The 25,540-nt window shown below is 34.9% G+C and overlaps 1 long non-coding RNA gene across 1 annotated transcript in view; it reads right to left on the bottom strand.

Annotated features, from left to right (window-relative positions):
- Nucleotides 1–4,431: 4,431 nt before the first annotated feature.
- LOC131061681 (uncharacterized) overlaps nt 4,432–25,540 on the bottom strand; it is an 89,284-nt gene continuing 68,175 nt past the window's right edge. The window contains exon 4 of the long non-coding RNA XR_009110572.2: nt 4,432–4,712. This is a non-coding gene — a long non-coding RNA (uncharacterized LOC131061681). The remainder of the gene's footprint in view (nt 4,713–25,540) is intronic.

Below are 25,540 nucleotides of genomic sequence, written 5' to 3'. Positions count from 1 at the left end.
CTGACATCCGATGACTCAGTCTTTCATCTTTTCTATCTTTTGATGATCCTTTCCCTTAGACTACCATTCAGTATCAAATACCCTCTCCCCCCTCCTTCACTTGGTTGTGGAGGGTCATGTCTTTTCCCATGGCCACATCTCCTCCAATTAGTGGTGTCCGTTGCAGCTGACTGTTGCCTCATTCTTACTTAATTGTTGTTTTTAGTAAAAGAAATAATGATCGCTGCCCTGTAACCGCAACCTCTTTCCTTTCATTATTTCTCCTCCTTAATATTGCGATTAGTATATTTTATGTGCCTTTTCGAGTATGAAAGCTGATACATTATGGCTGAGTATTAATCAATCATGCTTTGGGGTTTAGGGTATTATTGATCATAAATTAATATTTAGTCATTAAATTAATTTATTAAATATTTGGACATTAAATTAATTTTTTAAATTAATATTTAGATATTAAATTAATATTAATTTATTTAATATTAGACATTGATTAAATATAAGATAGAAAATAGAAATTGGTTATATAAGAAATAAATTAATAAGCTAAGAAATATTAATATTTACATAGGGATATTACAGTCTGCCCTTCCTAAATTTGCTTGTCCTCAAGCAATGATAGTTTAAGGGAATCCCTTAAATGGAAGGATCCCTAAACTAACCCCTTAGATCCTCAATGTATATATGACATTCTTAATTCGCTATGGGTTATCTTGACTAATGATTGGGAATTTACAAGGTTTGTAATCTTAAGATAAGTTTTTTTTCATCTTTCCTTCCTCATCACCTGAAAATGTAAACATTGCACAATATCATAGATGTCTCTTACGTTAAGGTAAGAACTTATGTATGAGGATTAGAAACTTGACACACATCTATGACCTTAATTACAAGGTTCTCATCAGGAGGAATGAATTTATATCTCTTTTTTGTCTCTCATATTTTATGGCTAGTTCAATCATAAGTTTCTTCTCTTTTACAAGTATGTATTAGATTTGAACCCTAAAAGGAAAGATTGTTTGGCCTTATTTTTATTGTGAGAGAAGGTTTCCAAGTCCTAAACTTGCAGAGTATAATTTCTTCTTATTCTTTTTGACATCTATAGTGTAATAGGATTTTTCCTAATCGAGGATCACCTTGATGCTTGAATGGATTGGTCATGTGGATATTACAAATAATCTCAGTTGACTATCGAAAGTGTAATTGACAATTGTTATAATTGACATCATGGCTTGTTATACTCAAGTGTCACTTAGAAGTGTTTGGGAGAGGATTCTTGTCTTATTGAGCTTGTTAGATAGATATGTGTACAACCTTGATAGAGAACTTCCTGAATTAAATAATGTTAATATCCATTGAACTGTCCTTGGTCTTGAGTATACTAAAGAGATTGATACCTATCTCATCCGACTGTGTTGAGGAGTTAGATCTTGTTGAACCAAACTCTTATTAATGAGGCCCTTCCAATTGCATTTGCTTGGTTTCAGGAATTCGATTTATGGGAGCTGTTACCCTAAGCTTTCTATTTAGACTTATCAATATTTCCAACTTAAAATACTTAAAAAGACTTTTAACATCTTAATAGGCTATCGTGAAATCTTGATGGATAATTATTGCATGTCAAAAGGATTCAAGTGTACTTAAGAGCCCTTATAGAGCCTCACTCCTTTAGCATTTTCATTGTTGTGAAGAAAACATATGAATACTCAAGACATGATACAAGTGGTACCAGAGAAGCACATATGCGGAAGACATATTTGGCATCAATTCAACATGTGAAGCATACACATGAATGCATAAGACACGAGTCATGTACACGAATATACATTAAGTGTAAGGCAAGAAGCATCATAAAGTATACACATAAGGCATGATTCATACACATAGAGCACGAGGTATGCATCTGAATACACGTATTACATAAAGTACACAAACACACATAAGGCATGAATCATACACATGAAGCATATATATGAATACACATAATGCATAAGCATGGGTTCACTTAAGTTATGAAGCACATAAAGTACAAAGCATACACATGAATTCACTAAAGTTATGACAAAGGCACTTATGTAAACACACATGTTGTAGGCACATTAGCCAAGAAATAATCACATGTAAGTCATAAAGCATACATGATACACGCACTTAGAGATTACTAATCAATACTGAGTAAATATTCACATGGAATAAACATGTTAAAAACACATCAATCATGATGCGAACATATTCAGACATAAGGCATACATTAGGAAGGTGCATGCATAATCATGCTGAAATCATGACAGCAACACGAGAAAAGTACACATATAAAACATACAATGGAGCAATCATGCTGAAGACACATCAGACATAGAAAACACATAAATATCCACAAATTATGAGATATAAACATGAAACATACATTAGAGAGAAATATACATAAGGCATGTGAATACACTTAAAGCACATGAAGTATAGACATAAGGCAAGAAGCACGCACATAAAGCTTAAAGTATACACATAAATATACTTAAGACAAGAAGCATTCACATGAATACACATGAAGTATGAAGTATACACATAGGGCACATAAATACAAGCAAGGCATAAATATTTTACGTAAGACATAAAACATTCACATAAATAGATTTTAAGGTAGGAAGCATGCACATAAATAGATGTAGAACATGAAGCATATACATTGCAAGGCATGAAACTTGTATGTAAGACATGAGTTATACATATGAATACACATAAAGTGTGAAACACCTATATGAATACACATAAGGTATAAGGTATACACATGAGTACACATTAAATACATTCCAGGCCTACAAATACATTTGAAGCATATGAAATGTATACTCAATGAGTAGATGCAAGATATGAATCATAAATGCATGTAAGGCATTAAATATACACATAAAGGTATGTAAGGCATGAAGCCAATGAAGCATAAATACATTTGAAGTGCATGTAATGTATACTCAATAAATAGATGCAAGGTAGGAAGCATACACTTTGAAGGCATGAAGTATTTATTTTGAAAAGGTGCCCATATATTGAAGGGCAATGTTGGCTTTTTTTTTTTTCGATTCACTTATGAAGGGGGTGAATGATTAACCCTAATGGTTATGTAGTTTTGTCCCGCGGGATGGCAGGATTAAGCTCTGATACCAATTGTAATGTCCCCTACTAAGTTTAGGTCTGTTATAACCACAATTAATTTATTTCAACACTTATGAATTAAACTAAATTGATTAGGAGACAACTCTATTCTTAGCTCCTTCCTTAACCTAAATCAGATCTGTGATATTCCATAGTCTTAAATAATTTATCAATTATTAATGAATAAATTGTCAATCCACCATACTAGACAATTAATTCTATCATATTAGATAATTAATTTTATGATCCATAATTCTTAATGCAAAGTTCAATCCTTGTTACTACTCCAGTTTTAAGGAAGAAGGAGATGACTATGTTGCCAAGTGCTTAGATACCAAACTCAATAGGCTCCCTCAAAGCTTATGGATCCAAGCCCTTACCCTATCATGGGACTATGCCCTCAAAGTTTACGGGATGCTGATCCTTACCCTATCTTGGGAATCATCCCATTGGCTGGATTTAGACTGCCCCTCTTGGAAACAATTCAATCCCATCTTCTTAAATACTGACAATAGCAGCAAGAATGAATAGTATACACATATTCTCTTTAATGTTTATTTAAGAATTATTTCTGATTTTATAGTCTAATATTATTATTTTTTTGATCAAGACATATATATATATATATATTCTTTTTATTATATTTCAGATATCATAAGTTACAGAAGAGTACACTCAGAAAGAAACATTAACAGTATAGCAATTATTATCAGCATACCATTGGCAGCCAGATATAAATCGATGACATCCATTGACTTAGCCTTTCCTCGTTTCTATCTTTCGATGATCCTTTCCCTTAGACTACCATTCAGTATTAAATAACCTCTCCCCCCTCCTTCACTTGGTTGTGGAGGGTCATGTCTTTTCTCGTGGCCACATCTCCTCCAATTAGTGGTGTCCCGTGCAGCTGACCGTTGCCTCATTCTTACTTAATTGTTGTTTTTAGTAAAAGAAATAATGATCGCTGCCCTATAACCACAACCTCTCTCCTTTCATTATTTCTCCTCCTAAATATTGCGATTAGTAAATTTTATGTGCCTTTTCAAGTATGACAGACGATACATTATGGATGAATATTGATCGATCATGCTTTGGGGTTTAGGTTATTATTGATCATAAATTAATATTTAGTCATTTAGTTAATTTATAAAATATTAGATTGATTAAATATAAGATAGAAAATAGAAACTGGTTATATAAGAAATAATTTTATTTTTTTTCAATAAAAGTGGATTATTCCACTAAACTTTTTTATTAATATTTTTTATTTGTTACACAGGATTCAAAGAGCATACTAGAGGAAAGAACCCTGGGAAGAAAACCTCTGGTCACAACTCATAAAATAAACCTATAGTATCTGATAGATCAGTTTATGCACCCTGCCCAAAACCACATATAAAATGCGGTCACAACACATATAATATCAGTTTTGCATAGAGCCCATATGACAATTTGCCAAAAAAACCCATCGGATAATTTTCAAATGTAGACTTCACAGCTGCTACCAATGGAAGAAGACAAAATTTTCCAAAGCCCTGTGCCAAATCCCATGAGCCAAAAACCTTCTTGCCAAAAAAGAAAGTATCAAAAAACCTTTGGAAAAACACTATTGTATCAAATAACATGAGCTCGAACTCTCCTCTAGACAACAAACATGAATACTTGAAATGAAAGGGGAAAGCGGGAATAATTATCATCATAAAATTTTACATCAGCATTACTCAAGAAAATCATATAACTATTGCTGCAAACCTTCCCATACCCTAGAAGGAATTTCCTCAAAACCCACCTCTCGCTGATTAGCATTGCTATCAATGGCTAAATTTGCCAAATAATCCGCAATCTTATTAACTTCTCTATAACAATGGGATACCAAGAAAGATTCAAACAATTCTATTTTTTGTAAAATGGGATCAAGTATATACTGCAAATTCCAACAATTCAATTTCTTTTTCATAACACATTGAATAATCACCATAGAATCTCCTTCAATTATTAAGTCCTTAATTCCCAAAGAGATTTCCATATCCAATCCAAAAGACAAAGAATGAAATTCCGCATAATTGTTAGTTTTAAAACCAATAGCATGACACTTAGCTTGAATAAAATTTGCATTGTGATCATAAATTACCATGCCTACCCCAGCCGGCCTAGGGTTACCACGAGAGGCCCCATCAAAATTCAGTTTAAAGTGCCCCTGCGGAGGAGGTTTCCATCTAGCAAAGCATCTCTTACCTATTGCATCATTCTTTTTAAAATTGAGCCATGAGAGGGTAAAACTGACAGCAGCTTCCAGACTCTAGTAACTCTACTGTCCTAGTGCGAAAAAGAAGTAAGATTTTCCAAATTCTTATAAATAAATGACAAAGCAACCTCAGATATTGAAGACTCAATTTTTAATAGAACCTCAGACACAAGAGACCTTGTTTTTTTAAATATCCTGTTGTTTCTCTCTAGCCAAACATTCCAAATCACAATAGATGGAGATATGATCCAAAGGCATGCATAAAAAGATGAGGCAAACATAAAGGGCCAAGATCTGAAATGAGAAATGAGATCCTTACCAATAACAAAGGATATATTTAACTTCTAAAACAACCACTGCCAACATTCATAAGCATAATCACAATGTAGGAACAGGTGTGAAGAAGATTCTAAATTTTTGTTACAAAGGACACAAGGGAAAACAACAGTAATACCAAGCCTATCTAGTCTCATACCTGTAAGGACTCTGTCCTGAATTGCCAACCAAGCAAAGGCTCCAGCTTTAGGAAGACGAGTTGAATGCCAAAACAACTTATAAGGCCAAGATGATAAATCTTTAGCAACCATAAGAGAGTTGTAACCATCTTTAACAGTGTACTTACCAAAAATATTCTTTGTCCAAATAAGTTCATCTTCAGAATCGGAAAGAAATACAATTCTATCCCCCAAAATCTTCTCAAAATCTAATTTCATGCTTTGATCAACATCTAAGAAATCAATTGACTTCCATCTAGCTAGCTTAAGGGGTCCACTAGTCACAATTTCAAAATAATCTGCTACAAAAACACCCCAAAGGGAGGAAAGAACAGTGATAAGAGGAGACGAATCCCTAATAATCACCAAAGGTGTGTGTCCATTCCATACTTCATCCTAGAATCTGACCTTTCTACCATTATGAACAATCCATGAGAGATGAGGCAAAATAATTGATCTACATTTACAAAGGAAATTCCAAATAGCAGAACCCGAAGGCAAATTTGAGACTTTAAAAATGTACTCTCTCGGTCCATTATTTAAATATTTGGCAAACATAATCTGTGCCCATAAGGAGCTAGGCTTGTCATATAATTTCCAAACCAACTTAGCACCTAAGGCTAGATTTTGATTTTCCAGACTCCGAATTCCTGTTCCCCCAAGTTCCTTAGGCAAACATACCTTATCCCATGCAACTAAAGGGAGTTTCTTCTTGCCATCTTTATTATTGTTCCAAAGAAAATCTCTAAGAGTATCCTATAAACTAACAATAGCTACTTTTGGAGACTTCAAAACAGACATGAGATATATGGGAACAACATTCAAAACACACTTGATGAGAACAATTTTACCCGCCAAAGTTAACCATCTATGATTCCATGAGAGAATTCTTTTAGAAATTACCGAAATAATCTTATCCCAAACACCAATCTTATCCTGTTTAACAAAGAAAGGAATCCCAAGGTAAGTACATGGAAGATTTCCAGTCTCAAATCCCCAAAAGGATTGCAACCTATGTTGAACCAGTTGTGATGTATTAAGGAAAAAAATCTTTGATTTATCACCATTCACTTTCTAACCAGAAAACGATGCATAATTTTGTATTATTCCTTTAATCACTTTTGCCTCTACTAACAAAGCATGTCCAAATAACAGAGTATCATCTGCAAAGAGACAATGAGAAATACTTTGGGGAATATTCTGAATCCTTATGCCGTTCCAAAGCCCCCCCACTTTAGCAGCCCTAATAGCCCAACTAAAGGTTTCAGCTAGGAGAATAAACAAAAAGGGAGAAAGGGGATCTCCCTATCTCAAACCCCTAGAAGAAGTGAAAAAACCACAAGGACAACCATTAATTAAAACCGAGAATCTTGCAGAAGAAATACATGCACGAATCCATTTGACCCAGGCCTTGGAAAAACCTAACTTCTCAAGAACAACACATAAAGCCCCCCACTCTACTCTATCATAAGCCTTCATCATGTCTAGTTTAAGTATCACAGTCGAGGTTCTTTGGGTGCAAATAGAATGCAACACCTCATGTGCTACAATTGCACCCTCTGTCATCTCCCTTTCGGGAACAAAACCACCTTGCTCCAATGAAATGATCCTAGGTAGAATTTTTGCCAACCTAAGGGAAATTGCCTTCATAAATATCTTATACAAAGTGTTACACAAAGCAATGGGGTGGAAGTCAGCAAAAGTCTTAGTATCCTCCTTTTTAGGAATAATTGCAATCATTGTAGTATTAAGTTCTTTTAAAATAGACCTATTTCTCCTAGCTTCCTAGAGAGCCAATAAAAGTTATATAAGAAATAAATTAATAAGGTAAGAAATATTAATATTTACATAGGGATATTACACTGATGTTGAATCTTGGTAATCAACTAGCACCCAAACAATTTTACCCTTTTTTGTCTGTTTTGTCTTTGGTAGCAGTATCCTTTACCAATAGTGTTTGTGATTCGTAATTTTTTATCACTGTATTTGAAAGAATTTCTGCAACATTTTCATCAAAGCAATTTTGCTTTTTCTGGTTTGTTTCTAAGTTTAATACGTCTTTCTGCCTTAGTTGCATAAGGTTTATATGATTGCATATGTGATTCAAAGAGGAAGTTGAAGTTTATGTAATTATAAAATTTGCAGGAAAAGGCCCTCCAGTTTTGAGCGAAGATGGGCACTTCATTTCTGATACTCTCACAGAGTCGACAACTTCATTGTCATTCTCAAAATCTTTAGAAGTTTGCTATCTAATGAATGCAGACTACTTTTTTCCTCTTTTTTGGCTCAGTTTGTTTCCATTTGTTGAATGTTGACTTAAGTTGCTTTTTGCAAAATATGCCTTATAGTTATACAATAAAGAGTTCTACATAGATGATGAAAGTATTTGGAAGTATGTGAATGGAAGTTCCTTGGATGTCGTTCCACAATGCCTTGTGTGATTGTGAAATCACACAAAGCATTGCTTTTATCACAATTTGAATGCACAACTGTCGTCTTCTGTTTGGAACTCTCCCATATTTAATAGCAACATTATAAATCAGTATTTAAGGAGACTCTTCAAAATGAAACTCAAACCTTTGCTGCTATGCCAACTCTCTAACTCACCATTCAGTACACTAACTGAACTGACTCCCCTAGTTATTCCTAGCACGGTGCAGGCCATGGTATCTACCCTTCCCTTATTGTGCTTCGTCAAAGAAACAATAAACAAAATTATGCTCATCACTTCCAGGCATGACCTTTTCAATGTTTTGTACCAGCATGGACATGGAATAGTCATCAAGCCACCATTCCCGTCGAAGAAAGAAAATAGCCTTGATCTATATACAGAAAACACCTCACCCATTAGCTTTTTGGCATTTAGAAGTAGAGAACTGATGCAATTATTAGAGTAATATTAGCATATTTCTTAATTAATGGTCACTTAATACATTTTTAGTCTGATTAGATAGTTTCCATTTTCTACTTCAGTTAACGAATGTTTCATTTAGAAACTTCGTTCTTGTAATTCCTTTAAATGGAGCTGGCGAGACATAGTACCCAAAACAACCCGATCAAGGCACCGATACTCAAATATTGTAAGCATGCACTATTTCCACGTGTTAATCAAATTTCAAATATTGTAAGCATTTTGATGAGTTTCTTCTAGGCACTCCTACTCATCTTGATCCTTCGATGTTAGATATAGGTGCCTTTCCTCGTCGACCTAAATAGTGGGAAAAAACCATTGGTGTTGTTCATAATGATGAACTTGTTGAGGGGAGATCTTCTAGAGGCTAGAGCAAAAAAGAACACAATAAATTTTGCTCTCATGGCAAATCTTCAGAGTATTTATGAGCCTCAAAATAATTCCGAAGCAAAAGGAATATTTGAATGGGAAAAGCCTATGGAAACTGAGTATCATAGTCTTCAGAAGAACAATACTTAGGTTCTGTCAGATCTTCTGCCTTGGAAGAAACCCATTGGGTGCAATTGGGTCTACAAAGTGAAGTACACTGATGGAACTCTTGATAAGTACAAGGCTCGGTTAGTGGCTAAAGGGTTCTCACAAAAAGAGGGCATCGAATATGAGGAGACATTTGCTCCCACAACCAAGATGAGCACCATCTAGCTTGTTTTAGCCATTACAACATAGTTTGGTTGGAAAGTCTATCAAATGGACGTCAAGAGTACCTTCCTCAATGGTGAATTGGAGGAAAAAGTCTATTTGATGCAGCCTAAGGTTTCAAGGTTGCCGGTAAAGAAGACCAGGTATGCAGACTGGTGAAAGCACTCTATAGCCTCAAATAGGCTCCTCGGGCATGGTACATAAAAATTGAACAATATTTGGTTGGACAAGGCTTTCAAAAGAGTCCTTTGGATCCCAACTTGTATGTCAAGAACATTGGAAGTGAGATAATTCTTCTTGTCATCTATGTTGATGACCTGATCATTACTGGTAGCACGACACATTTGATTGAGCAGATCAAACAAAATTTGTGCCAGTCTTTTGATATGACAGATTTGGTATTTTTGCATTATTGTCTTGGCGTAGAGGTTTGGCAAACTAGTGGCAGTATCTTTATCTTTTAGTCGAAGTATGCCAACAATTTGCTAGATAAGTTCAAGATGGATGATTGCATACCTTCATCTACACCTATGGAGAAAGGGCTAAAACTATTAGCCAAATCAGATTTCACCTATGGTGAATGAATCAACATTCAAGCAACTAGTTGGCAATCTCATCTACCTAACAACCACTAGACCTGATCTCAGTTATGCTATGAGCTACATATTTCGCTTCATGACAGCCGCCAAGGAAGAACATTGGGTTGCAACGAAGCGTGTATTGAGATGTGTGAAGGGTACACCTAACTTTGACATTTTGTACAACAAAAACAAAGATCCTCAACTGATTGGTTTTACATACTCAGATTAGGTAGGTTTTGTTGATGATAGGAAGTCTACTTCTAGGTATGTCTTCAGTCTTGGCATGGGTGTAGTCACATGGACTAGTAAGAAGTAGTAGGCAGTAGCTCTTCCCTCGACTGAAGCTCAATATCAGAGAATTATCAAAGCAACATGTGAGACAATTTGGCTTCGAAGGATGCAATCTGACATGCTAATGTCTCAAGCGGGTCCTTCTCCCTTGTTTTGTGACAATCAAGGGGTTGTTGAAACTTGCCAAGAATCCAGTCTTCCATGAGCGCACCAAGCATGTTGAGGTTCAATGTCATTTCATCCGACAACTTGTAGAAGATCAATAAGGACTAGACTACAGACATCCTCACCAAGTCTCTAGGCCTGGACATGTTTGTAAAATTTAGGGGGCAACTTGGTGTAGTTGATAGATTGACCATTAAGGGAGGGTATAAGAGTAATATTAGCATATTTCTTAATTAATTGTCACTTAATGTATTTTTAGTTAGATTAGATAGTTTTGTTTTTTTGCTTCAATTAACGAATGTTTCGTTTAGAAACTTTGTTCTTGCAATTCCTTTAAATGGAGCTTTCATCTCCATTGTTTATGATCAAGTAATTACCATTTCAGCAATAAATGATTATGCAAAGAGAATTAAATACATAGTTCTTCCACAAATCATGTTGGATATATGCTACATCGATTCAATCTCATAACTGCACTTGCCAAGTGTTATGGTTTTAGAAACTCCATGAGAAAAAATAATTGAGGTGGCATAAAGTATCCACATTCTCCAAAAAGTCTTAAGATGAGGTGCCAAGCCTAGGATACATCCTCACTCACACTTTATCTCTATTCTTATAGGATCATGATGATGCTTTGTTTCAATTAGTCATGGAAAAACAAGTAAAGAAGGTAATTTTCTTAGTTTCTGAGAATAAAGTGCTTGTGCCAAACGGTTTCCCTGCACACTTTCAAATATTTGGGAGACAGTTAACTTGTATATGCTTCTAGTGTTGCAAATCAATTATGCTAATTGCTTATTGCAAAATGCCAAATTAAAAATTTATCTCTATTCAAAGATGCATTAAATTCTTTCCAAAGTCATAGCAACTGCTACTTAATACCAACATTTCTCTAGTTGAACCTACATTTGTATAGTGAAGGGCCAAAATAAAAATTAGGCAAGATTCGAGGAAATCATTCATTCACTTTACCATCGAAAAAGGTTGGGAGTTCTAATCAAATTGGACATGTTTAAAGGTTTTCATAGATGCAACTAGAAATATCTACGCAAAACATTAGAAGCATTTGATCACTAGTGTTGCTTCTAGGGCCCAATTTAGGTCTTCTAAGGTACCAAGATATTGTATCACATCGCTAACTTTCTCATTGATCACTAGTGTTGCATGTGGGGCCCAATTGAGGTCTTCTAAGGTGCCAAGACAAGTATTTTTCTCTTCCCTACCTATTCATTTTATTCTTTAATGGACTAAACAAGATCATCACCAAAGCTAAATATGGTAATTTGTTTGATGTCCATCTATATCCTAGGGTAAAGTTTGGTAGGGGGCTACAGGTTGATGGGAGAATAAGGCATCGATTTCCACTTTGTAGATGACACATTGTTTGTCTGATCAGCCTTGCCTCAAGACATAGGCACTCAACAATACTTTATTACCAAATGCAAGCTTGCTTTAGATCAGATAGTAAGCTTATGCAAATCTTCACCAATCTTATATCACACCTTAGAAACTAGAGAAATTTTGCAAATTGTAAGTTATAATGAGGATCTACTCCCCCTTGTATACCTTGGGTTTCCATTGATATCCATCCTTTTTTGGGTATATAGTGGGTGGCATCAATAAAATAGTTAAGATATAGTCTCCACCTATTGTTTAACCAAATGAGTTACTTTTGTGGGATGAGTACAATTGATAAAAGCTATTTTACCTAAAATACTTATGTGTTTAAAAATGGTTCATGAATGCTAGTAAAATCAGTTATGTAATTCTCTATTCTCATTCACTAGTCAAAACAGATTAATTATGTAACTTGAAAATACTCTTGATTTCTCAAAAGATAGATTTCAACAAAGAAGGAAGTATGAAGTGTAGAGAGGTCTACATAAGCTGCAGATGATAATTATTAAAATAATATTGTAATATTGATATAATGTTCATCTTAGTCATCTAGTTAGTATTTAAAAACTTCCTTTTATGTCTTTTGTCTTTCGTTAGTTTTAGGAAATTGTTTTTCTATCTTTTGTGTTTCTATTGTTGATCATTTCCATTATGGAAAGATCCTCTTGTAATCTCTAATTAAGGAGCTTTCATCTCCTTTTGCAATTATCGAATATCAATTATCATTTCATGGTATCAAAGCGCGTTATGTCCTTTTGACAAATTTAAAAAAGAAAAAAATTGTGGGTATTGACTTAGAATTTATTTCTAGAAGTTTTTTAGATGTTGTTACTTAAATTGTGGTGTTGTTACTTAAAGTATTTTTAGATGTTTTTTGACGATTTAAAAAAAATGAAATCTTGGTTTTCTCAGGTCGAGGGTTTTTGAAGGTTTTTTTTAAGATAACGTTTCGGGTACAGATATGGAATCGAGTATGGAATCGCGGATTCGGCAAAAAAAAAATTCCTTGGGTATGGGTACGTCCATACACACACACACATATATATTATATATATGTTCAAACATCAAAATTATAAAATATAATAATATAAACTATCAATACCATTTTTTATTATTACAATGATACAATCCATACAAATATATAATGTAACTTTGCAATACATTAATGATAAATGACAAATCCATAATTGCTAATAAATATTCATATATCATAAATACTAAATGTAATATCATATTACATTTAGTAACATACTAAATGTATGTTACTGTTAGACTTCGAGAAGGCCTACGATCGTGTAGAATGGAATTTCATCTCCATGACTCTCGAAGCTTTTGGTTTTCCCACCAGATTTTGTAATCTTGTTAAAATGATGATGAATGATGTCTTTGCCCAGATTGATATCAACGGATCCTTGTCTAATGCTTTCCCGCTTGGGAGATCCATCAGACAGGGCTGCCCTTTAGCCCCTGCCCTCTTCGTGATCTCCTCCGAGGCTTTCCACTATATTCTCAGAGATCACTCTATGTCCCCTGCTGTTAGAGGTATCCGGCTCCCTAATAATGAGGAGCTCATCACCAGTCAGTTTGCTGATGACACCACTGTTTTCTTTGAGGCCCGTGACAGTAATTTTGAAGCTCTCCAATGCAAACTTAAAACTTTCTGCAGTATATCCGGAGCAAAGATCTCCTACTCGAAATCTGTTTGCCTTGGGTGGGATGAGACCCCTCCTGACTGGAGCAATAGGTTCCATTATCAATGGGGAGGTCCCCATTTGGTTGTTCGGTATCTTGGTATTCCTTTTTCTGTTGACCCCTCTCTTAAGGCCATGTGGAATTGGATCAAGGACAAAATTAACATCAAACTCAATAAATGGCATAACCGGTTCCTTTCTCTTGCTGGCAGAGTACAGGTTTGCCAAAAGATTCTCTCATCTTATAACATATATTACTCTTCGGCTTGGATGTTTAACAACTACCAGATCTTAGAGATCCAAAAGGCTATTAGGAACTTCTTATGGTCCGATGGCAGAGGATCGAAAAAAATTCATGCTGTTAAGTGGCAATGGTGCCATACGGACAGCTTACTTGGGGGGTTGGGCTTGAAAGATCTTAGAACTCAGGGAGTTGCTCTTGCCGCCAAGTGGATCTTCCACTCTATGGAGGGTGATTCCCCATGGAAAATCCTCATTAGAAACAACATTGAATTGGGTTTCCCTAAACATGCTAAAACTTGGAAAGGCCTGCCCCTCTCTGATCTTATCATGGGGAACTTTCCCATTAAGGTCCATGGCTCTGCTGTCTTTTGCTCCATTTGGAAAGCTTGGGAACAAGTTAGAAAGTTTGTGTACAACAAGGACTTCCATGATAGTCAAACTCTGTATGGTGAAAGATATATATGGTGGAATTTGCAACTCTCTGGTAAGCCCTTAGCCCTCTCACAAGGTTGCTCTGCTAAAATTTGGAATAAAAAAGGGATTTCCCAATTGGTTGACTTATTTGAGCATAATCAACTTATACCCTGGAATGATCTTAAAATTAAATTCAACATTCCTGACTCGCAAAAAAAAACCTATAATATGATTGTCAAAGCCACCAAAGATCTCCCTGTGACTTGCGATGTGGATTCCAATAGAGTCCTTCAGTGCAAGTGGCCTGGTGGTAGCATCTTTAGCAAACTTAAGGCAAAAAACATATATAATGTTATTAATCACAACGAATCCATTATTGATCATATTAATGCTCTCTGGTATACCTCCCTTGATAGCTGCTCCTGGAAGAAACTCCTCAATCACCTTTGGAAAGGACCCATTGAACCAAAAATCAAATATTTTAGATGGCTGCTGTTGCTGAACAGACTCCCTGTCAGAAACTTGGAAGCTAAAACTGATTACTGCAACATCTGTAAGATGCCTGAAACCAGTAGGCATATTTTTTTCGATTGTACTTTTGCAAGAAGGATCTGGCAAATGTTTGATATATCTTATCCACTTGATTACACTATTATGAATATTGTAACTGGTCATATTTATGGGATTAAAAAGGATACTAATCTTTTTTGGTATATTTTATCTTCTAACATCCTTTGGCAGCTCTGGAAGTGCAGGAACGAGGAAAGGTATCAGGACAACCCCCGGTCCCTTACTGAGTTTTTCTGTAAACTCACATATTTTAAAATCCTTTTGCAGGTCCGTATCATGATGCTGATTGATAAGGACAAGCTTAGGAGATTCCTGAAGACCGGTCACGCCACTTTTTTAGTATATGAGATGCAGCATGGTTACGAGTGGAGGAGGAACATGGCGGACATTAAAGCTTTTGAGAAGACCCTAAACAAAATGAACCAAGAAGTCAGAAAGAACAAGAATACCAAAAAAGAGGTGATGGCTATGCTGAGACAGATACAGGAAAGGAAGAAGGTTGTCTGGATTAAAGGGGAAAAGGGGTGGACAACCTGGGTTGATGCCATTGATGGCATCCTACTATAAGCTGTATTAATTTTGTTGCTGGCCCCTTTTTTGTCATGTATATTCTGGTTACTATCTCTTGATTTCTTGCCGGGAGGCCATGCCTCATACTCTCTTTTTGCTGCCTCTATGAGGCCCGGACTCGTTCTTGTATAATTGTAACTTTTTGAAATCCTTATTATTAATACAAAAAATATCATATTCATAATTTGCAAAACAGATAATATTCAAGTTTCAAAATGTCATTAATATTTTATTAATGGAAAATAGAAAGTAGTTGAAATGCAAGACACATCTAAATCTGATTTTTGCCACGTTTTGCTGCCCATGCTAAATAAAAAACTAAGCCTGCAATCCATACCAATATGAGTTTTATTTGCTATTGAGTCCCACGACATTCAAGTCAATGAAAAATTACTTTGATATGCCTTCAATTTGTTGCTAAGATTGATGTTTGCCCTTGCCGGTTGAAATGACAAATGAAACTCAAACTTCAGATCAACCTCTAGACGCCAAAAGCGCCGAAGCTAGTAGATTCAAGGTACATGCCAAATCAAAAGTCACCCCTTTATGCAAATTCCAAATTCAAAATACATAATTTCCAGCCAAATAAGATATTAGATGTGGACACTAAAAGAGGTTACACAACTGCAGGTTGAAGGAATAGACTAGGCGCCAAAATTGCAAAAAGACCCAGGACCCACAAAGGACCCAACCGCGTGGGAGGAACCTAGGGGGAGTCCACAAATGACCAGGCTCAAACCAGGACCCGAATCCAAGCTTGCCCAGGAGAATCCGGTATCTTAGGTGTTTTTGGCGAACTTTTTCAACAAAATTCTTAGGTACCTAAAACATTATTTTTTTAGAATATATTTTGAATTGGATTTTCTATAGAAAAATTGTGGGTTTCTTGCAATATACAACAATCTAGGGTTTCTCCAAAGATGGAGGGTTTTCTAATTTTTTTCCAAAAAAATCATGAAGGGTGTTGTTTTTTGGGTTTTTTAATTTTTTTTTCCACAAAAAATCAAGGGTTTTGCATGATTTTTTCCATAAAAATCAGGGAGGGTTTTGCATTATTTTTTTCTAAAAATCGTGGTCATGGGGTGTTTATCATTTTACTATAAAATGAATGTTTTTGCCGATTTTTTCACAAAATCATCTATGATTTCAGCATCACATCAAGGGTTTGATCATTTTTTTGAAACAAAAAATTAGAGTACTTTATTGAAAGAATAACAAGCCTTTTATAGGCAATTACAAGGTGGTTGTCCAAATTGGGACTAACCGTTCACCAAAGTTAAATTGACTCTAAGAATAAAAACTCCTAGTTACTCACAATTCTACCACAAAGCCTCTATAAATATAACAACCAACGAAAGAACTCACTAAAAAATAACTAACTCTAAAAATATAATTGAATGACCATTAATAAACACACAAACCAAAAATCAAAGTACTTTATTGAAAGAATAACATGCTTTTTATAGGCAGTTACAAGGCGGTTGCCCAAATTGGGACTAACTGTTCACCAAAATTAAACTGACTCTAAAAATAGAAATTTCCAGCTACTCAAAGTTCTATCACAAAGTCACTAAAAATATAACAGCAAACTAAAGAACCCACAAGATTACACTAAAAACTAACTAACTCTAGAAATATAACTGAATAACCATTAATAAACATAGAGCTAAAAATAACAATTAAATATTCTAATATTTTTCCACAAAATTGTGGTTTCTTGCAGCTTGTTTTTGGGTCGCACCTAGGGTTTCTTGGCCGAATGGTGTTCTTCTACAAAAGTTTTTGACAGTTTTTTTAGAAAATTGTTGGCATTGCTTCTTTTGACGATTTTTGGCAAAATCGTGTTCTTTCAGACCTGTGAAGTTTTTGAGCAGCTGATCTTGATTTCTATATCTTTGAATAGCAGGAAGGATAGCTTTGTTACCCAACATCATACGTTAGAAAGATTGTGGTAAACTTGGTCATATCCAAAATTCATTACCTCATTATTGAAATGATAATTGATATTCGATAATTACAAAAGGAGACGAAAGCTCCTTAAATAGATATTACAAGAGGATCTTTCCATAACGGAAATGATCGAGAATAGAAACACGAAAGACAGAAAGGAAACTTCCTAAAACTAACTAAAGACAGAAGACATAAAAGGAAGTTTCTAAATACTAACTAAATGACTATGATGACCATTATATCAATATTACAAAATTATTTTAATACCCTTCCCTTAATGGTCACATCTTTTGTAGGGTAGTTAGTAGGATGACCATTAAGGGAGGGTATTAAAATAATTTTGTAATATTGATATAATGGTCATCATAGTCATTTAGTTAGTATTTAGAAACTTCCTTTTATGTCTTCTGTCTTTAGTTAGTTTTAGGAAGTTTCCTTTCTGTCTTTCGTGTTTCTATTCTCGATCATTTCCGTTATGGAAAGATCCTCTTGTAATATCTATTTAAGGAGCTTTCGTCTCCTTTTGTAATTATCGAATATCAATTATCATTTCAATAATGAGGTAATGCGGACACTTTGGAATTAAACATAGTTGAAGCAAGATCATGAGAATAATAGAATAAAACAGGTTATAGTATTTTTAGTGATTAAATTGCTAAAAAGGGAAAGGACATGCTTTCATTTGTGTCATGGTGGTTACATGTGTCATGTGATTACATATGTATCGTGATGTTTTATAACAATTTCACACCAATTTTTTTATATTTCAATATAGAAAATGCAAATACAAGTTTGTGCACTTTCTGATCACCAAGTTCCTAGTGTGGGCAAGGTGAGAGCATACAATGTTTGGACAAAACATACTCTATCTAGAGGAATGCATTGCTGAAATGTAAAGATGAGAAGAGGACCTAGGTATTTAGGCAGTAGAGCCGATCCTAATCAAAACCTCTTTAACATGCAATCATGCATAGAGAATGTAGAGCCATTGGCATATTACAATGGAACCCGATCAAGCCAAAATGGTTGATTGCATGTGGATCTGATCAATGCCAAAATGGGCTCGAATTGTAGAAGGGTCTAGCACTGAATCAATCAAGTCCTTCTATGATAAATGCATTAACCGGCAGTATACTATCCGGTTTTACAATGTTTTGAACATGAAATGCACAACTCTCTAGTGGTTCTACCATCTAGAGTTGCAATAATATGAGCATGGAATGCACTAAGGACAATTGAGAATTATATTGATAAGAGAAACTAGCTCCACACACTAGTATTGCTATTCAAAATCATGAACACACTACTGCGTATACATAAGTTAGTCCATAAAATCATAGGTTGATGTTATACCATTCATGTGGATTCAATAAACTAAAGTGCATTGTCAAAGAGGCTGAAAGATGAAAGATGATGTAGAATGTTGATTGCAGACCTCCAAACTCGCTAAACATTATTTAGAACTGTCATATCAGATTGTTTGGGTTTGAAAAATGCCTTCCATCCACCATACTTAATACCCCAAACTGCTGTATAACGAATTCTTAACTATAGGATAATAACATTTTTGTATGGCTCAATATGTAGAGAAAATTTCATTCAAAATTAATCTGATTATTGCTGCAGCAAACAATATTGCATGAAATAAAGAAGTACAACCCTTGCAAAGCTCTGAAAGTCACTCCTAAATTCAAGCCAGAACTGGGACAATAAGTCAATAAGTATTAATAAACTTGCATACCAAAATCAACAAAATACATAAAAAATCTCCATTATCAACAATAAATTGGAAAAGACTTGGCATTCAACACAATGGTGATTTCTGGATGAAATCACTAAACCGGATAGGAAAGTTTTCATCCCAAAACTGAATTCATCAAAAGGTTTTCATCCTTAGGCAAATAGAGAGAACTCATGTTCTTTCACAAAAGAAAATGAAATGAATAAGCAATAACCCTTTTTCTCAAGACCCAACCTCTTTTTTAACCTTTTTAGAGTTATTTTAGGAAAAAATGATTTTTTCTTTTTTATAGCTTTTAAAAAAAAAGATTTTTTTTTTTTTAAAGCTTTTTTCATTTCTTTATTCGAAAAAGTGTTTTTTGTTTTTTGTAGCTTTTTTCAGAAAGCAAATTTCCTTAATAAAATAATATACAGTGTTCTTATGACCACTTTTTAGCACCTTGAACCTAGTGACACCTTATCTATGCACTTAAAACACCTTTCTTTAAAAGTGAATCTAAATTGTCATTTAATTTCTTTTTTGACAAATTTAATATTTAACCATTTAATAATTCAATTATTTTTCAAACAACCACCAAAGTTACAAAAATATTAGTATAATCCAAAATATGAATTCTGACCACAAATACCTTAATTGCCTAGGATATCAATCTATATGAAAGTTGGTGCTCTCCCATGATGACAAAATTATCTAAGAAGTGTGGAGTGCTTGCAGGATGTTGGATTCTCACATGGAAAGTATTGTTGTGCATGTCTTGGTTTTAGGAACTTATTATCGCCGTTAGAATTTCCTTCCAAAAAATTTGACATTCTCCTAGATGTTGGAGTTTCCAAGAATGTTGGAATGGATCAGAAGAGGGTTTCATAGGTATCGTGCTAGTTTTAAAAGTATCATAGCAATTATGCATATAGGTGCTACTAAAGACATGACGTATGGTGCAATTTTTCCTAGAAGAAATTACAAGAGTAATAGTTTGTAAATGGTGTCTCTTCCATTTCTTGGCTTTTGGGCTTCTTTAATTTTATCCTAACTTGATGTAAACATATAAATATACCTTTAAGGGCCATCATAAAGTTCATAGAGTTTTAAACAATTTTTTTTTTAACTCAGTTCTTGTTTGAGCGAATAGGGAGTTAAGTGCAGTAGGAGAGTGTGCATGTGATCAAGTTGCAAAGCACTTAAAGTGTTAAGTTGTAAGTTGTAATAGTGATTGTTGTCCTTGATGGCTACATGATTGTAGTAAGCTTGTATTTTAGGAGAGATAGTGGAAAGAGAAGACAAGGCTTTACACTTTTGGAGTTTCTTCCCACATTGGGTCTTTAGAATAGTCTCTTGTCCTAAGCTATTTATTTTTTCGCAAAATTTTCAGTTCTTATTCATTTTTTATGTTTTCACATACAACTATATACATTTTAATCCAATATTTAAAATGACTCGTTTGTAGAGCACATTGTAACTATTTTCCTAGTGTTTGTGTCCTTGGCTCTTTGGAGGCATTCTAATACTAGGGATGTGGGTATGCCTTTGAAATTTCTCCCCATCATCACTTGTCAATTTGTTTTTTTGTCAAAACATCTCGGAAATGTTGCTACTACAAAGGGACAACTTGTTATTCCCAAGATTGTTGGGGATGTCAATGACATCTCTTGACCATCCTCATGCGATAATGTTTTTATAAGCCCAAAATGATTAAAAATTATTTTGTTGTTTTCTTGGGTGTCCACACCGTACTTAGGAGTCAGCCCTAAATAACTAAAAGAAGGCTCCCATTCCAATTCATTTTTACTCACCAAAAAAAATTGTAGTAGAGTTGGAGGAAAAAAACATTTTGATTAAGGTTTGAAGGTGAGTCTGGAGATAACAAAGCTAAGGCAACATTAATGAGCAATGAAATAACACAACTAGTAGTAGAGGTAAGTGATTATTTCCCTTTTTTGTCCAAAGTTTTAAGGAAGAAATTTTAGATTTTTTTCCTATTTTCCGTTTGCACATACATTCTTCTTTCACAAAACATGGGCAGCAGTAGTGACAATTATGAACATGAAATTGAAGAAATAAATATTAGAGTCTTAGAGTTTCAATCTCAATTGGGGGATCATTAGGGTGTGGGAGTGTTGTGGGTGAAGGAGAATAGCCACATAATCTATTTAAGTGTCCTTCCACAGCCTTAAAAACTTATGCAAAGGCCCCCTTAAACCCTTAAAAACCTCTTCTACAATTTGTGAATTTGCAACAAAGATTTTAGAGGGAGCTACACTAGGGTATATTGTCATCTCTTGGGCATTATTGGACATGGGGTTAGGATTTGTCCAGATATAAAGGAGAAAGAGAATTTAGAGGTTAATAGATTGCATATGGAGGTAGAAGCAAGGTCTAAGGGCATGCCAATGTGGTTTGCACAATCAACTTTGTCATCCATAGGTGCGAGTGGTAGTGGTGATATTTTCACAAGAAGAAAGAGAAAGGCTAGCAGTAGTGAGAGGTCAAGAACAGCTGTAGGTATGTTCCATATGGACACACAAGATGTGGCAAATTCTTCCATTGCCATATTTTTCTATGTGCCATTACATTTCATGTGGCATGTTCTCCTTATGTCAAATGTCCAAAGATGCTGCTTCCATTGGTTCATTACCCTATTGGAGAACATATACTACACACTACCCTCCTTGTTAAAGAATATTCAAAGGTGATTTTGGTGGAGGGCACAAGGAAAACTTAGATAAGGACAAGTTGCTCTATTGTCATGGATGGGTGTATTGATATTAGACATCAGCCACTCATCAACATCATAGTCACATGTGCACTTGACTCTTCTTTTTTTAGAGTAGTTGATTGTTCAAGGAAGTGCAAGGATGCAAATCTCCAATTTCAGATTTTAAAAGAGGCCATAGAGGAGGTTGGAACCTCAAACATTGTACAAGTGGAGGGTGTTTACAAGCACATTGTTTAGACTCCATGTTGTGTTCATGCATTGAACACACCATGTTTGGTTAATGATCATGCTAGAAAGTTCCTTTTGAACCTTGACAAGTTGTCTCAAGACAATTGTGTTAAGAGACAAAATGGGTTTACAAAATTTTATGTTTTAGTTTCACTTCAGTAACTAAGTTCAAACACAAAGAAATTCCAAGTTACTGAAGTGAAACTAAAACATAAAATTTTATATTGCTTCATTTACTTTCAATAATTCCAATTTCGAAAATGATCTAATTATGCCTCGTGACATGTGGTGGTTGGTGATGAATATTTGGATCTCCTCAATCTCTGCATACAACTCTTTGATCCAATCAATTTTGTTTCCAATTTTTTGTAGCATAAGATTGAGAGGGTGGATAGCACTAAAACAACTTTTTCTATATTGCTTCAATTACTCTCAATAACTCCAATTTTGAAAATGATCTAATTATGCCTCGTGACATGTGGTGGTTGGTGATGAATATTTGTATCTTCTTAGTCTTTGCATACAACTCTTTGATCCAATCAATTTTGTTCCCAATTTTTCGTGGCATAAGATTGAGAGAGTGGATGTCATAGAGTCCAAAAGATGTGTGAATAGCTTTCTTCAACCAGTACACATCAACTTTACAATTCTTTGCATTGTCCATTGTGACTTGAACAACATAATGGGGTCCCACTTCCTCAATGGCTATGATGAAGTTGTTTGCAATAAATTGGCCATCCATCTTTTCCCCCTCATAATCCATGGCTCTAAAAAAACATTGTCCCTTTAGGGGAAATTGCTATGACATGGATCAAGGGTTGATTTCAGCAGCTTTCCACCCATCGAAAATAATGGACACCCCTATCTCAACTCATGAATCCCTTATAGGCCCTAACGGATCTTCTACAAGATTGACCTCCTTGTTGAATGAGGTGCCACACATCATCTCATAACTTGGCTTCTTGTACCCTTTGTAGTCTAATTAACTTTTTTCACCATTTCTTGCTAATATGGTGAGCATACAAGATTGAAAGCCAACCCATTTGCATTAATACATTCTACTATGTGTTGATTGACAATGTCTCGAGTCTCATTTTGAAATGTCATTTCCAAAAATGGGTGGCTCTATACCACAACATTGAGATTAAATGGGTGCATATGGGGCTTCATTCCTTTTGATATTCTCCTCGCTAGAAGATTATTTTCTCTATGGCTTGCTACTTCATTTGCTTTCTCTTGCTCAATATATGCTATCACTTGCTTTAGTGGCATGGGCACACCATTATTTCGAGGGTAAGCTTTGATGCCTAGTGAATTCTATGCAAAAGGGCTTTCACCCAACTATATGAACTTGAATACTTGACACCACACTCCCTACAAATCCAAATTTAACGCCCACCACCTAGAATTGACTATTATATCAACATACTTCTAAAGAGAACTTGAAGTTGTTTAGAATTTAGGTTGGCTTGTGATGCTAGAATTAGCTACCATTTTAATTCTGTTGGCAGCAAATTTTATAAACAACACATTCAAAACAAATAAAAACAAAAAGTAGAACATAAAATCAAACTCTTTAAAGATTTTAAGCATAATGATACATTTGTAGACAAATGAACGAAAAGCAAAGCAAAGCAAGGGAGTTTGTTTTATGTTTGTCAAACAAAATGCAAGGAAAAAATAAATAATTTTTTTTTTCAAATAAGTCCTCCTATGGTCTTCTTGACAGCTACAGGACACTTGCACATGTATAGGAATAACAATGCAACTGTTGTGGAACTTTCAATGATCGATCTGCAACAAGAAATAATGAAAGTTCCTTTTGGAATGGTATTTGTCTTTTCATTTTGCAATCAAAATGAGCTAAAATGAGTTTGTTTTAGTGTTTGAATTGCTTTAGTTGGCACTTGTAGGGTAAGGATTTCGTTTAGTGCAATCAGGTCAAAGTCAAAGGTGATTTTTATAATAAAAAATTGCACAAAAAATTAATTAAATTGCATCCAAAAGGTGACCGGTTCGCTGCAATCTGTGTGGATTCTCCTCAGTGAACCCAACTCCTCCTGCCTCTGCTTTGCCAGAATCTGTAAGGGCATCATAATGGACTATCTATCTAGTTCATCTGGCCTATCACCATGCATATCTGACAACTCAGTCATTATGCATTGACAATTGAGATTTTCAGAGAGACTTGCAAGTTTTTGGATAACTCATCGTCAATTTTTGAAGCGAGTTACTTGCCCAAAGGGCTTGACTCATGATTCTGCAATCTTTTGATCAAGTTTTTGAACTATGAGAGTGATAATAGCATTAGTGTCGCCAATTTTAAGACTTTTGAGAGTTCTTTTCTAGGCGAAACTTCTCTAAGTATGATGCTATTCCCCAATTGAGACAATGGAGTGATAGGAGAGATTACCATTGTGGAAAAGCGAGTGAATTGGTGATGGATGACAGTGGTCAGTTATACTTAGTTGGGTCTACTCTATGCCACTTGTAAATGTTCCATATCAGCACAGGGAATATAGGAGACAATATAGAGTATGAGTTTATACTCCTAGATCTCTATATATTGGCTTCAATAATGAAGGGAAGAAGAGAAAGATGTGCAATTGATACTTCCAGCCATTTTTCCCCACCTGAGGGTTTTAGGATTAAAATGCTTGTGTTCATGTGGTTTGTTTCCTTATCTCTTTGTTGTTACAATTTATTATGCAGGGTTCAAATCTCTCATTTCCAGCTCTTTTCCTATCACTTATATGATTATATTTTTGGTGCCAACAGGAGGGTTTTGCTTTTACATTTTACTATTTCTACATGCAAGTGACTTTATTTTTAGGAATAAATTATAGAAGTCAATTTTTTTTAAAACGCATACTTTATTTGTCTTTTGTTTTAGCAATTTTTACTCTTTCCCATAGTCTGTGCTCTATTGAGAATGTTCCTCTTTGTTAAATTAATTCATCAAAAGAAAATCATTTATACACGTGGTTATATATTATCAAATGGGAATATATTTTATAATTTTTATTTATTTTTCCAATCAATCAGAGTAAGTCATTTCTCCCATGATACTTTGTTGCATCATTCCGTCTTCTTTGCATGAACCAAGAGAAAATCAAGGGATCGGCTCAATTAGAAGGCCTTTGTACCAAGAGAAAGTGGAGAAGTCAACCTGCACGAATCAGGTAAATTTAGACCATTTGTGATTACTATGCACGCATCTACCCATATGCTACTTCCCAACCACAATGAGAATTTGTAAATAAAATATCATTACCCATTTAATAAACCTAATATCGAAATCTAAAAATAAAGTGGAACGAAGTTAAATAAAGTGTGCCTATGAAAGTTTTCCTTTTAAGGTTACCAAAAAGCTATATTGCCAGGTGTGCAGGATCTGGCCTCTATGCCTTGACCAGAATGGGTCTGCTATATCTGGGCCCTGGTGTACCCCTGGCCCTGAGGCTTACCTGGTCAATTAGGGCACTC

The sequence above is a fragment of the Cryptomeria japonica genome, chromosome 7, assembly GCF_030272615.1.
Source record: "Cryptomeria japonica chromosome 7, Sugi_1.0, whole genome shotgun sequence".
Lineage (NCBI taxonomy): Eukaryota > Viridiplantae > Streptophyta > Pinopsida > Cupressales > Cupressaceae > Cryptomeria > Cryptomeria japonica.
This window is presented reverse-complemented; position numbering and strand designations above follow the sequence as displayed.